This window comes from Bactrocera tryoni, chromosome 4 (assembly GCF_016617805.1).
Source record: "Bactrocera tryoni isolate S06 chromosome 4, CSIRO_BtryS06_freeze2, whole genome shotgun sequence".
Lineage (NCBI taxonomy): Eukaryota > Metazoa > Arthropoda > Insecta > Diptera > Tephritidae > Bactrocera > Bactrocera tryoni.
The window spans coordinates 20,229,575-20,242,377 of NC_052502.1; the positions used below are offsets into that span (position 1 = coordinate 20,229,575).

Consider the following 12,803-nt stretch of genomic DNA (forward strand, 5'->3'; position numbering starts at 1 on the left):
AGCATGAAATTGATTTGGCAGAATATATAAAGATTTATAAATAAATCCTTTTGATCACAGTAGTATGTTTTATTAATAATTGAATCAACCAAAGACATAACTTTGCTTGCATATATGGCCAAAATAATGGAACCTAAGTTCTGAAAACACGAAATATTGAAACATTAGAAGCCTTCTGACTAAACCTATAAACTTTAAAGTATGTTTACTGAGAGCTTAAAACTTACATAAAGCCTCATTAGAAGATTTGAAGCCTCACCCTTAAAGGTTTTAGGTTATCTATAGCCGGGTGAGCCTTTTATATATCGATATAAGGATTTTATGAATGAACTCTCTACACTCAAGTGTTAAAATTTTTCGACAATGTACACCACATATAGTAGAGAAACCTCACTTAGTCATAAGATTCCTACCGGCAATGTGCCAAGTCTTGATAGCTATATCATATGAGCATTTCGCTCGCGCTTCATAAGCGAAGTACCCAGGCTTAGTAACATATTTCGCATAATGACACCCTTACCGAAAGTCAACGGCAGTTCACTCGTGCGACGTCAACCAACACACACACCCACACAAGCCAACAAGGCTAAACAAAAAGTGTTGCGGTTACGGATTAATGCTCATTACGACCGCTTTGAAACGCTTTGAAAGGGTTACGTTTCCATTTCAAGTGACTACAGCCAATTTGGGCTACACTTATTGCCTTTCAAGGAGTCAAAAATAGGCCAGATGGCAGGTGCAAGTCATTTGTAAGTATTTCTATAGGTCTATGAGTGTATGTGTGTGCTTATGTGTGGGTAACTACCGGCTAAAGCCAAAAATAACTGCCAGATTCGTGGAATTTGTTGCACAAACACACATACACCTACATACCGACACAGCGACACACCGATAAGCAGCACTGGGGCTGCTGTAGATTACCTAAAACACAGTCACACACACATACACACATACAAACACACACATAATGTGGGTAATTTTGTGCTCGACGGTGCACTTTGCCAGTCATTCAATGCCACGCTCTAGAGGCAAATCAAGTTGGGACAGAAATTAGGCGCTCAACGCGAAAAAAAGTAAAAAAAAATTTTAAATAGAAGAGGAAAAGGAAAAAAGGTTAAATGGTAGACAAAAAAGGATACAAAAACTATGAAAATCATATTTACTTGCGCCATAAGCTGGGCAGGGGCGCTAGTGTGCTTATTTATCTGCACTAAGGTGTATGTGTGTGTGTGGGTGTGGGTTCTACCTTCGCTGAGCGAAATGTTAAGTGTCAAAAAGCCATACACACACACACATACACATTCCACACATATGCACTCGCTTATGGCTACAGTACGCTGCGCACTTGGGCGTATGCATATTTACATATATACATGCATACATATATACACATACATTTGCATATTTGTTCGGTAAATGGCTAGAAAATTGCATATTCATTTCATATTCACCCACAGAAATTTATTTTTATTCACTCGCTCACCTTTTCGCACACTTTCCTTTTTGTCTGCAACTCACGCGCTTCTATACATATTTATTTAACGGTAAATTTGTTGTTGCTGTTTTGGAATTTTTCTGTTGAAACTGTTCGCATTCAACGCCATTTTCAATTTTGTTTTCGAATATGCGCGATTGAGTGCTTTTGAATTGCTTGCCGGCGAGCGAGGGCGCAATAAAAAGTGAGATAAACGAAAATTGCGGAGAAAAATAGTTAAACTTGCGGTCATATGTGAGTCATGTATAATAAATTTCCACGTACGCTTGACACACACTAAGCGAGACTATAAATATTTTTCTGAATTTTTTTTTTTATATTATAGCCATTTATCATTAACCCGGTCGGTTAACTGTAACTAACGCATATCGGCATATCGCTTTGATAACAGCAACGGTGGCGTTTTGGCACTTTAATTAGATAGATTTAAAGTTGGGGAATGCACTAAGAGACTTAGTAAAACTGCTGGATTAAGCTTTGTAATATGTTTTCTCCGAAGTTATTTTATGACATCATAGCCTGCAGTGACCTATGTAGAACTCCAAAAGTTGTCTTAATTTACTGCTAGGAAGAATATTTTTTTCTTTAAATGTTTTGGACCGAACTCTCGGATATATGGCCACGATTGTCGAAGCCCGGACACTTATTTCCAGTGTTGATAACTTCTAGCCCGTTCCTCCTTCTGGATCTGCTCTTGTAAAATATGGATCAAAGATCGTTTCCGATCATATCGGATAGGTTGCTGTAGACTGTTTCGCCAGGAGATCAGCTAGCGCAATCTTAAACCGTTTTGAATCGATTTCGCGGAGAAATACACTTATTTTCAGTAGCGATATTTTCGAGCCCGTTCCTCAATCCGCATCTCCTCTCGTAAGATAAAGATCGAAGATCAGCTCCGGTCATATTTAACAGGTTGCAGCAGATTATTTAGCCTGAAGCACAGCTAGCTCATTTCCATCAATGCCTCTATGCCAAGAGATTCATGCTAGGAAAACAATATTTACCTTGACAACCCTGCTAAAAATGTGTATGCACTCCAGTGTAATTATTAATTTCTTTTATATGACGGAGAATAGCTGAAGTGCGGCTTGGCAATCTTCGTTATAGGTTTTATCCAGAATAATCTCTGCATATGTGCTAATGCCATGGACCTTAGCTGCAAAAATGTTTTGCAACCTGTCCATGGACACTGACAAATTAGTGCGTGGACCACTATCTCAGCCCCAATTCCAACTGCCGTTTTCGAGGTGCCCGTTACCATTGTGTTTCTACAACGGTACTCGAAGATGGAGTCCTCCTTTTGAGTTTTGCAGTGAAACCTTAAAATCTTTTCTTAAAGTTCAATCTTGATAATGTCGACTCTAGGTAAGAGTGCCATCGGTGGACTCTCTAAAATGACACTCTGATAGCAGCAGTTGGGCATGTGCACGTGCTGGCTTTTGCAATTATGGAGTACACTTCCACTCATGTGCGTGTTGGGGCTCTACGATATGGAAGATCTCTCCTTTTTGCTTATGGTGTTATCGATTAAAATGTTTGGTACGTTCTTCCTAAAGGTGGGGTTATCGAAGTATGAAGTTATTCGAATTCCAAACTAGGCCTTTCCCTAAACTGACTCTACCATAACTATTACTGATACATCCAGGCGGCAACGGTTAGTTACTTTCAGAAGTGGAATGGCCCACAGCCGGTTTGAGATAAGTGAAGTGACAATGCCATATGTATTCTTCTTCTTCTTCTCTATTGGCGTAGACAGCGCTTATGCGGTTATAGCCACAGCGCGCCGGTAGTTCTTCCTTTTCGCTGTTTGGCGCTAATTGGAGATTACAAGCGAATCCAGGTCCTCCTCCACCTGTTCTTTCCAACGGAGTGGAAGACTTCCTCTTCCTCTGCTTCCCTGGGCCACGCACTGCGTCGAAATGCTCAGAGCTGTTGTGTTTTCATCTATTCGAACGTAGATAGCGTAGCCGGTGTCTCTAATACGCTGAACTATGTCAATGCCATCGTATATTTCATATAGCTCATGGTTCCATCGTCTGCGGTATTCAAGGTTGCCAATCCGAAAATTACCCTAAATCTTCCGTAGAATCTTTCTCTCAAAAACTCGTAACGCCGACTCATCAGATGTTCTCTTCGTCCATGTCTGTGCACCATATAGCCGGACGGAGATGTTGAGTGACTTAAAGAATTTGGTCTTTATTTGTCGAGAATACCTTACTACTCATTTGCCTACTCAGTCCGAAGTAGCACCTGTTGGCAAGAGTCGGATTTCGACACTGACGTGGTTGTTGGCGTTAATGCTGGTTCCAAGAAAGACGGAATTATCTATGGTGATGACAGGAGATATTTCTTCTTGCCCTCGTCCACTACCAGACCCATTTGCTTCGCTTCTTTGTCCAACCTGGAGAAAGCAGAACTAACAGCGCAGTTATTGCGGTCAATTATATCGATGTCATCGGCGTACGCCAGTAGCAGTACACTCTTGTAGAAGTTTGTACCTTCTCTATTCAGCTCTAGAGCTCGAATTATTTTCTCCAGCAATAGATTGAGGAAGTCGCACAATAGGATCGAACGGCTTGGAGAGTTCCTTCCCGATCCTGCCGGAGCTTTTGGAATTGCTCAACGTCAGTTTACACAGCCGTATTAGCTTTGCGGAGATACCAGCTCCGCCATAGCAGCATAAAAACAGCTTCTTTTCATACTGTCAAAGACAGCTTTAAAATCAAGGAAGAGGTGGAGACCAAAAACAAACGACACATATATAAAATTACTCACTTAAATTAAATTTCTTGCGTATATTCGAATATATCTTGCTAGTCAGCTCACCAAAATAAAATTTTTCTGCTAAAAATACTTGAATTTAATTCCACAACTAAAGCGTACTGAGAGAGCTGACAACCCAAATGAAGTTATGAAAAACCAAAAATGAACCAAACATCTGTGGCCTTACCCACAACGTGAACTTTTGCTTCCAATGCCACAAACTTCAAATTATTTGTTGTATCAATTTAGGAATTTAATATTCTTCAAAGAAATTCGAAACATAGTTTTCACTACAGTTGCCACTCTGCCACAAGGAAAACTAGAAACAAACACTGAAAGGAAAATACAACATTTTTTTGAGCAAAATGCAAGCAAACCATAACCAAAGCCAACATATCTAGGAATACTTTGAAATTTTTGCGCAAAAATTCCAGTGATATCCTTTACTGTTTTGCTCTGGCTTCCTTTCATCCTCATTAAGCTCGCTTGAATGCGCACTTAAACCCCTTTTGTGCTCCGTTTTCCTGTTTTTCTGCACAAAACTTTGCCTAGGCGTTGATGCTGCGGTATTGAGTTAGGGGTGGGGTTGGTAGGAAAGGAACGAACGCCACTGAAGCGGAAGTAACAGTAATTACAACGAAAAATTAGGTGTCACGGCTGAAGGAGAAATTAATTCAAAATAAATTTACAACCAATTGAGGAATGCTTATTTGCATTAAGCTACACAATAACGACAGCAACAAAAGCAAGAATAGCAACACCAACTAGCTTGGCAACGGACAAACAAGTAAGGGAGTTTGGAATTCACTTGGCGTCGCCAGCGAATATGCCGAGCGCAACATTTCTTGGAATGAGAGCTCTGAACTGCTTTCATTTCTTGACGTTTGAAGCACTTAGGAAACTAAAACGGAGAGATTAACCAATATTAGAGCTGTGTTAATCGACTCCAACTTTGAAGTTTTTAATAGTAGTACTATTTTTCTATCGAAATCGGAGGCTTCTTGTTCTCTCAAGAATGCAATGAAAGCGATTCTGTTAAAAAATGTCCACATTACAGGGTGTGCGCTTAACACCCAGTCATGTAGACATTTCCCCTTATCCCGGAATCTGTTAATTTGTACAACCATGTTAGGGACCATAATGAACTCAACCAGTCTCAGTCCAATTAAAGAAAACTTCCAACGGAAATCACAGGTCCCTCTCTCTTCTTTCGGTTGATTCGTCTTTTATTTGATCCACCGGAAAAAGGGTAGTAAGATATTGATAACCTTCTCTTCATTTCGGTTTGGGTTGAGTTATCCATTAACCGAGCTTTCTACTTTAACAAAGACATCCACATACAGCACTGTTTACTGTCAGCTCTGAATAAGAATGATCCTTAACCCACATATATAAGATTGGCTCTTCCAAAGCTTCACCTTTGTCAGAACTCACTATGAAAAGCTTCAAAAAGGTTGGTCACACTTCCCGAATCAGCTCTTTTGGTAATATACTGGAACCAAAAACACTCATCGAGCCAGCGAGCTGAAATTTCTTTAACTTTTTCGCTTCCAATCAGTCAGACATTTCGCTGTTTTATAATTAAAGTTCCTACACGGTGTTTTCTGCTGTAACTACGTCGTATACATATTATGAAGTTCACTTACCTAGTAAACAATCCTAGGAGACCATAAGTACAACTATATCTCGGATGAAATTCCAAGGATACTTCATAGGAAAATATAGACTACGAACCAACAATACTTTTCCGCTAATTGATTAGGTCTTTATTATCAGAACGGGCTCGGTTTTATATCCAACCAAAGACTGTAAACCCGACGGTATTTTTCAACATTATTTTGAAAATGTTCTCTAACGATACAAAAACGACAGTAAAGCTTGAATGAACTTACCCATCCTTCCTTCTTTTGTTTGTAGTAGGGGGGAGCACCGAAAGCCAGATAGCGGAATTTTAATACGCTAAGCCCAACCTACTCTCAACTCTACACGCTCGGAACCACTGGATTAAATAGTTCTTCGTGCGAGTGACAAGAAATTTTATGTCGACTCTATTGTGTGGACCGTAGAACGCCTTATCTGTTAAAAAAGTCTTAGTTTTATCAGTTTCGCTGACAGATTTCCATTTTACAGTGGACTTACACATGAATGTCGAAAAAATTTCGACCGTAAGACTCGATGGTAGTCTATGTAGTCTTTAGCTTTTAATTTTTTCATTGAAATCTGTAGAAATAGCTTCTAAAGCACTCATGCCCAAATGGGAATCCAGGGTCCCATGTGGTACCAGTCTCTGTGTCCACCGACTTTTGGGTAAAGTTTTTCGGACTACTGACATTGCAGAATCTGTAAAGGAAGCCTTCAGGGCACATATGCCTACTTAGTATTTGTGTCAGATGGGAATCCAGGTCTGTCTATACACCATGAGATACCAAATATCAGCCTCTGTGTCCACCGTCCTTTGGGTGGGAATTATCGGACTGTTATCATGTAGAGGTAGCTTCCAGAGAACACATGCCCACTTAGTATTTGGATCGAATGGATATCCTGGTTCCCATGTGGTCTGTCTATACACAATTGGATGTCAAATATCAGACTCTGTGTCCACCGTCCTTTAAGTGAGGAATTTCGGACCAATGTCATGGCAGTATCTGTAGAGGCAGCTTCCAAAGCACACATGCCTACTTAGTATTTGGATCGGATCCAGGTTCCCAAGTCGTCTATCTACCCACAATTGAGTGTCCTTGTTCCTCTGCTCTTTCTTTACTGCTATTGTTTTAGGCGCTAATGGCTGATATAGTACAATCGATCAAGCTCTTCTTCCTGGACGGCATACAGGCTAATACTTCAGCAGAGTCGGTTAATATATTCTGCAATATTGTAGCTATTTATCATGCATAAAATTTGCTGTCTAAGGACTGGATCCATATTGGAGCCGCATACAATACTACTGCACTCATTGCTTAAGCGTTTAGAAATCGCCGAGTGGAACGCACACAGCCTCTCTTTGTCATCACTCTCTGATAAAGCGCCTTTTCAGCTTTTATTCAACTCAATGCCTCAAGCACCTGTTTATTCAACAAACTGATAATACTCTTTAACAACACATTGCCCACGGGGTATAAAAACACACTTAAGATAATGGCATTTCGAGCGAAGAAGCGCATAATTTTCGGCAAACAGACTGCACACAGCCGTCGGGTCTTAAGCAGCACTTTGCGTGAAAAGGTGGTACACAAATGAAATTTCCAAGACATAACGGCTGTTGGTGTTGGGTGCGAGTTGGCAGTTGAGCGCTTACAATGAACTTTATCTGCTGGAATTACAGCTGCCAGAGGACCAACTAGCTTGGCAGCCAGCTCGCTGCTGCTGCTGCCTCGGCTGATTGCCTGTCGCTGTGCGTCCGTCTGTGCGCTGTTGTTGTTATGTTTATTTGGCATTCGGGAGCCACTACTGACACACCAACACATATACCAAAACACATTTACAGAGTGCTTTATGCATTCTCCATCAGCTTGTTTGTATGTATGTGTGCGATGTGTGCCACTTTACTTCGCATTTCCACTTTCCATTTCCTGGCGCATTTCAGCGCACAATTTCACTTGGCATGCGCCTCGGTCGCATTCTCTTATTTTCCGGGTTATTGCGAGGCAACAAATTTGCGGTTTTAAGAAATGAGGTTGAAAAGTCAAAGTTTGCATAAACTTCAGCACAATATCACAATTTATCTGGGCCATGGCGTATGGCACTCCACCAAGCCCGGCTGGCGATGGCAGCTAGTAACACGCCACGCACGCACGCACACGCGCATACAAATGTAAATTTGTATATTATGCAAGTAGTTTGCACAAATACATATGCACACACACTCGCACATTGTTAATGCAGTCAATTTAAATTACTTCAGTGTTTGTTTGTTGGTTTGTTTGTGTGCTGTTGTTTACTTTGCGCTCTGGCGGCGCAAAGGCGACACACTCTAATGGCTCTAAGTGCAGCCATTTTACGCAAACACTTTTAATTAATCTATTTGCGTGTAATTTAAGAACTTTTCGAATCAAAAATCATCACATTATCATTTCAAATGTCGATATAGAGACAAAATTGCTGATTTTGATGTAAACATATTCTATATATATGAGTATGTATATTCTACTTATATACGCCTGAACAACGTTTCCAAATCGCTCAACTTTATTACGAAAATCTACGTTCTCTAAAGAAAGTGTTTCGTGCGCTTCGCTCAACTTATGGTCAATATAATCGGCTTACTGAGCGTATTATTCGCAACACCATCACCCATCTTGAGATCCAGCTTTCATTATTGGATAATATTCGACCGAATAGACCACGTCCAGCACGCAGTGAAGAAAATATAGCAGCCGGAGAGTGAGTGAGAGTGTACACGAAGACCGTGGAGAGTTGACTCGGCGCCGTTCGCAGCAACTCGCACTTACGTATGGCACGATTTGGCCCATTTTACGTCAAGATCTTAAATTGAAAGAGCAGAAATTACGGCTTGTGCAAAAACTGAAGCCGCTCCACCTTTCCAAGTGACATTGCTACGCTCTATGGGCTCTTGAAAAGCTCCAAGAACCTTTTTCGTTTCATTCGACGTTTTCGAGCCAAACTTTGTTCATCGATGTGGCCTATTTCTGGCTCAATGGGAGTGTAAGCAGCAAATTGGCGCATTTGAGACGAAGAACAACCTGAAAATATTCAATAGCTGAAATTTCATCTAGACAAAAAACAGTTTGCTGTGGTTTGTGCGCCGGTGGAATCATCGGTTCAAATTTCTTCAAAAAAACGAAGATGCCGGTCAGATCGTAACTATCAATGGCGGCCGTTATCGCATCCGTACCCACGACAGTCGGATTTACGTATCCGGAACGGACCCGGAGTTTTATCCGACCAAAGAATTCTGACGCTACAGTCGTTATCGCTCCATGTTAACGACTATTTGTCGCCTGAAATTGAAGTTTGTGATCTCGGCTACATGTGGTTTCAACAAGACGGCACCACTTCCCACACATCGCATCAATCAATGGATTTATTGAGAGAACACTTCAGTGAGCAGATAATTTCACGTTTTGCGCCGGTCGATTAGCCACCAAGATCATATGATATTACACCGCTAGACTTTTTTCTGTAGGAGTATGTAAAGTTTAAAGTCTATGCGGGAAATCTCGCTTGGATTCAGGCCTTGAAGCAAAACATCATGCCTGTCATTCGCCAGTTACCTGTTGAAATGCTAGGATGAGTCAGCGAAAATTGTACTCAACAGATGGACCATCTGAGACGTAGCCGTGGCCAATATTTGAAAGAAATAATCTTCAAAAAAAAAATGTTAAAGAATGTTCTTTCGATTGATAATAAATATTACCCATCAAATTTGAAGTTTTTGGGTTTTTTCTTTAAAAAGTTCTCGAATGGGATCACCCTATACTTACACAGGCTTCTAAGAGACTTATCTAAAGTAATAAATATTTATCCGAGCTATAAACTATTATCCGCCGGAACTGTTGAGAAGTGTCAATATATTTTAGAAAGTTCTCGCAAACTACACAACAAGCCTTAGCAGCTTAAAATACTACCATTATACATATAATAAGATGTACCACAGACCAGTTACTATCAACAGACCAGTTACTATCAACAAAACAGCTCAGTGGCCACACGAAAAAAAAGATAGTAGGAGTGGAATAAATGTTCAAAGTGGAGACCCCAACAGCAAAGCTGCCCCAAAGCTATTCATCAGACTACCCAACGTACCATATACACCACACACATACCACATAACATACTATATATATCACGGGAAGATTTTATAAGAAACAGACATTATACAACCGAGCAGCTTTATTTATTTATGAATAAAAGAGCGTAAATTTTTGACAGCTTTTATTAAAATTGTCGTTGCTCGCTTTTATCTTTACTTCACTTTCTGCGAATGTGTTGACGTGAAAGTGTTGTTTTGTATTTGAGTTTGTGTTAAAATGTATCTCTTTGTCAACATGTTTGTGGCATTTAATTCAGCTTAATTTGTACATTTCATTCATTTAATTAAGAATTTGACAGCGAAAGTTTATATTAAGACAGAAGTTGTTTACAACTGAGAAAATGTTTACAGCAGAAATTAAATAAAAAATAAGAAATAATATTTGAAAATAATATTTGAAAATATTATTCATTTCATGGTCAATTATGCTCTTAGAAAATTTGAGATGAAGCCTTAAATAATTGAAACTATTGATTGTATGCTGAATGTGTGGTGTGTCAAAGCGTATACGTAACATACAAAAGTAGTGCTTAAGGCATGCAATGGAGATTCAGCAGTGAAATTCGTTAAAGATTGAATAACATTTATGTGAAATGGATAATTGATATATCATACATGCTTAATAGAGAAAGCTTTTGCGATTTCACAGATACGCCTAGTGCTCACTGACACACATTTCTAAAATTTTTTAAGAAAACATAGCCGTAACATACATACGTTCCAGACCTTCTGTCAGTCTTCACAGCCACTTGTAACACCTGAAAGAAAACGAGAAGGCCCTGTAACGTATATATAAGAATAATCAGCATCACGTGCTGAGTCAATTTAGGCATGTCTCGTACAGTTTTCTCAAACTGTTTTTGAGATATCATTCTGCAATTCTGTAACCGTTATTTTCGCCTAACAAACCTGCTGATTTATTGAAACTGTCATTATTGGTCCATAGCTTTCACACAAACTGGTTATTTTCTATTTGTCAAAGTTTTGATATCCTCCTGTACTTCGACAGTATCTATTTCAGCAAATGATAGCTCCATCTGACAAGTAACATCTAAAAATTGGCTGACTTGGTAAATGTCACTAAATTTGTTTGGTTTTCTAGTTATCTTATCTGTTATGATGTCAACTAGCACTTGCCATGATCTCAAAACCTTCTCTTATCGCTCATATACTTATTTTTCCATTCTTTGTGGCGGACAGTATTCGAAATTCGTAACCTTCCTACCGATAACACCGCTCTAAAAAAATATAATAATGTTCGCATACTCCGCGGATCAATAAGGAAAAGCCGAAAAGTGAGCTATTTGTTGGTCTTAAACTATGGCAATTCATGGAATGATGAATGGAAGCTATGAAGGTTGACAGAATATCCCATTATGGTAAATTATTGGTAATCTTACACAATTATTAATAGTGTCATGAGCTGCGAGAACAATTTCTGTAAAGAATATGTTTCGCGCGCTTCGCTTAACTTCTGGTCCACATAATTGGCCTAATGAGCGTACTACTCGCAACACCATCACCCATCTTGAGACCCAGCATTCATGTTTGGATAATATTCGACTGAATAGACTGAACAGAGTGTACACGAAGACCGTGGTGAGTCGATTCGGCGCCATTTGCAACAATTCGGACTAACGTATGGAACGACTTGACCCATTTTACGTCGATATTGAAAACGTGAAAAATACAGCTTGTGCAAGAACTTAAGTCGCTCGACCTTCCAAACAACATCGCTTCGATCTATGGGCTCTTGAAAAGTTCCAAGAAAATCCGATTTTTGTTAAGCGATGAGGCTCATTTCTGGCTCAATTGGTATGTAAGGAAGCAACCTGAAGAGATTCAAGAGCTGCCATTTCATCCAGAAAAACAACGGTTTAATGTAGCATGTGGGCCGGCGGAATCATCGGTGCATATTTTTTTGCAAATGATGACCACTATCGCGCCATGATAATCGACTATTTGATTCCTCAAATTGAAGCTCGAGATCTCGGCGACATGTGGTTTTGACAAGACGGGCCCACTTCTCACACATCTCAATTAATGGATTTATTAAGAGAACGCTTCGCTGAGCAGATAATTTCACATTTTGGGCTGGTCGATTGGCCGCCAAAATCGTGTGTTTTCCTGTGGTGGTATGTAAAATCGAAAGCCTGTGCGGACAATCACGATTCTATTCAGGCCTTGGAGCAGACGAAATGCTCGAAAGAGTCATCGAAAATTGGACACAACGAATGGACCATCTGAGAGGTAGCCGCGGCCAACATTTGAAAGAGATAGTCTTTGAAATATAAAAGCCAAATAATGATCTTTGGAATGATAGTAAATGTTCCCCATACATTTTGGAATTTATGTGCTTTTTCTATAAAAAGTAGGGAACCTGTGCTGAGTCTCAAGATGGTTGATTACGTTGACCATAAGTTGTGCGAAGCGCCCGAAACACATTCTTTATTTTGGTAATAAAGTTGAACGATTTGTAATCGGTATTCAGCTGTAAGTCCTCCCAAATGAAATACCAAACAATACTGAACAAAAATAACATGACAGCTTGACACGACTCACGTGTGATCTGTCAGAAAAAGGTTAGTGAAAGAAAGTATCTCTATTTGGATCACCCGTAATTTCTTATCGATATAATCTAAGTCGTCCTTACGTCTTAAGGTCTAAGTCTTTTATAAACAACCTTATAGCAGCGCCATCTATGTTTTCAGCAGCACATATTTAAAGTTCAATTTCCTACAGGGCATTCACTGACATATGCACGAAGTAAGAGTA

At 39.8% G+C, this 12,803-nt stretch overlaps 1 protein-coding gene across 1 annotated transcript in view; it reads left to right on the plus strand.

The window, feature by feature from the left end:
- LOC120776055 (ras-related protein Rap-2a) overlaps window positions 1-12,803 on the plus strand; it is a 100,999-nt gene that overhangs the window by 39,056 nt on the left and 49,140 nt on the right. The gene's annotated exons all lie outside the window — the stretch shown is intronic.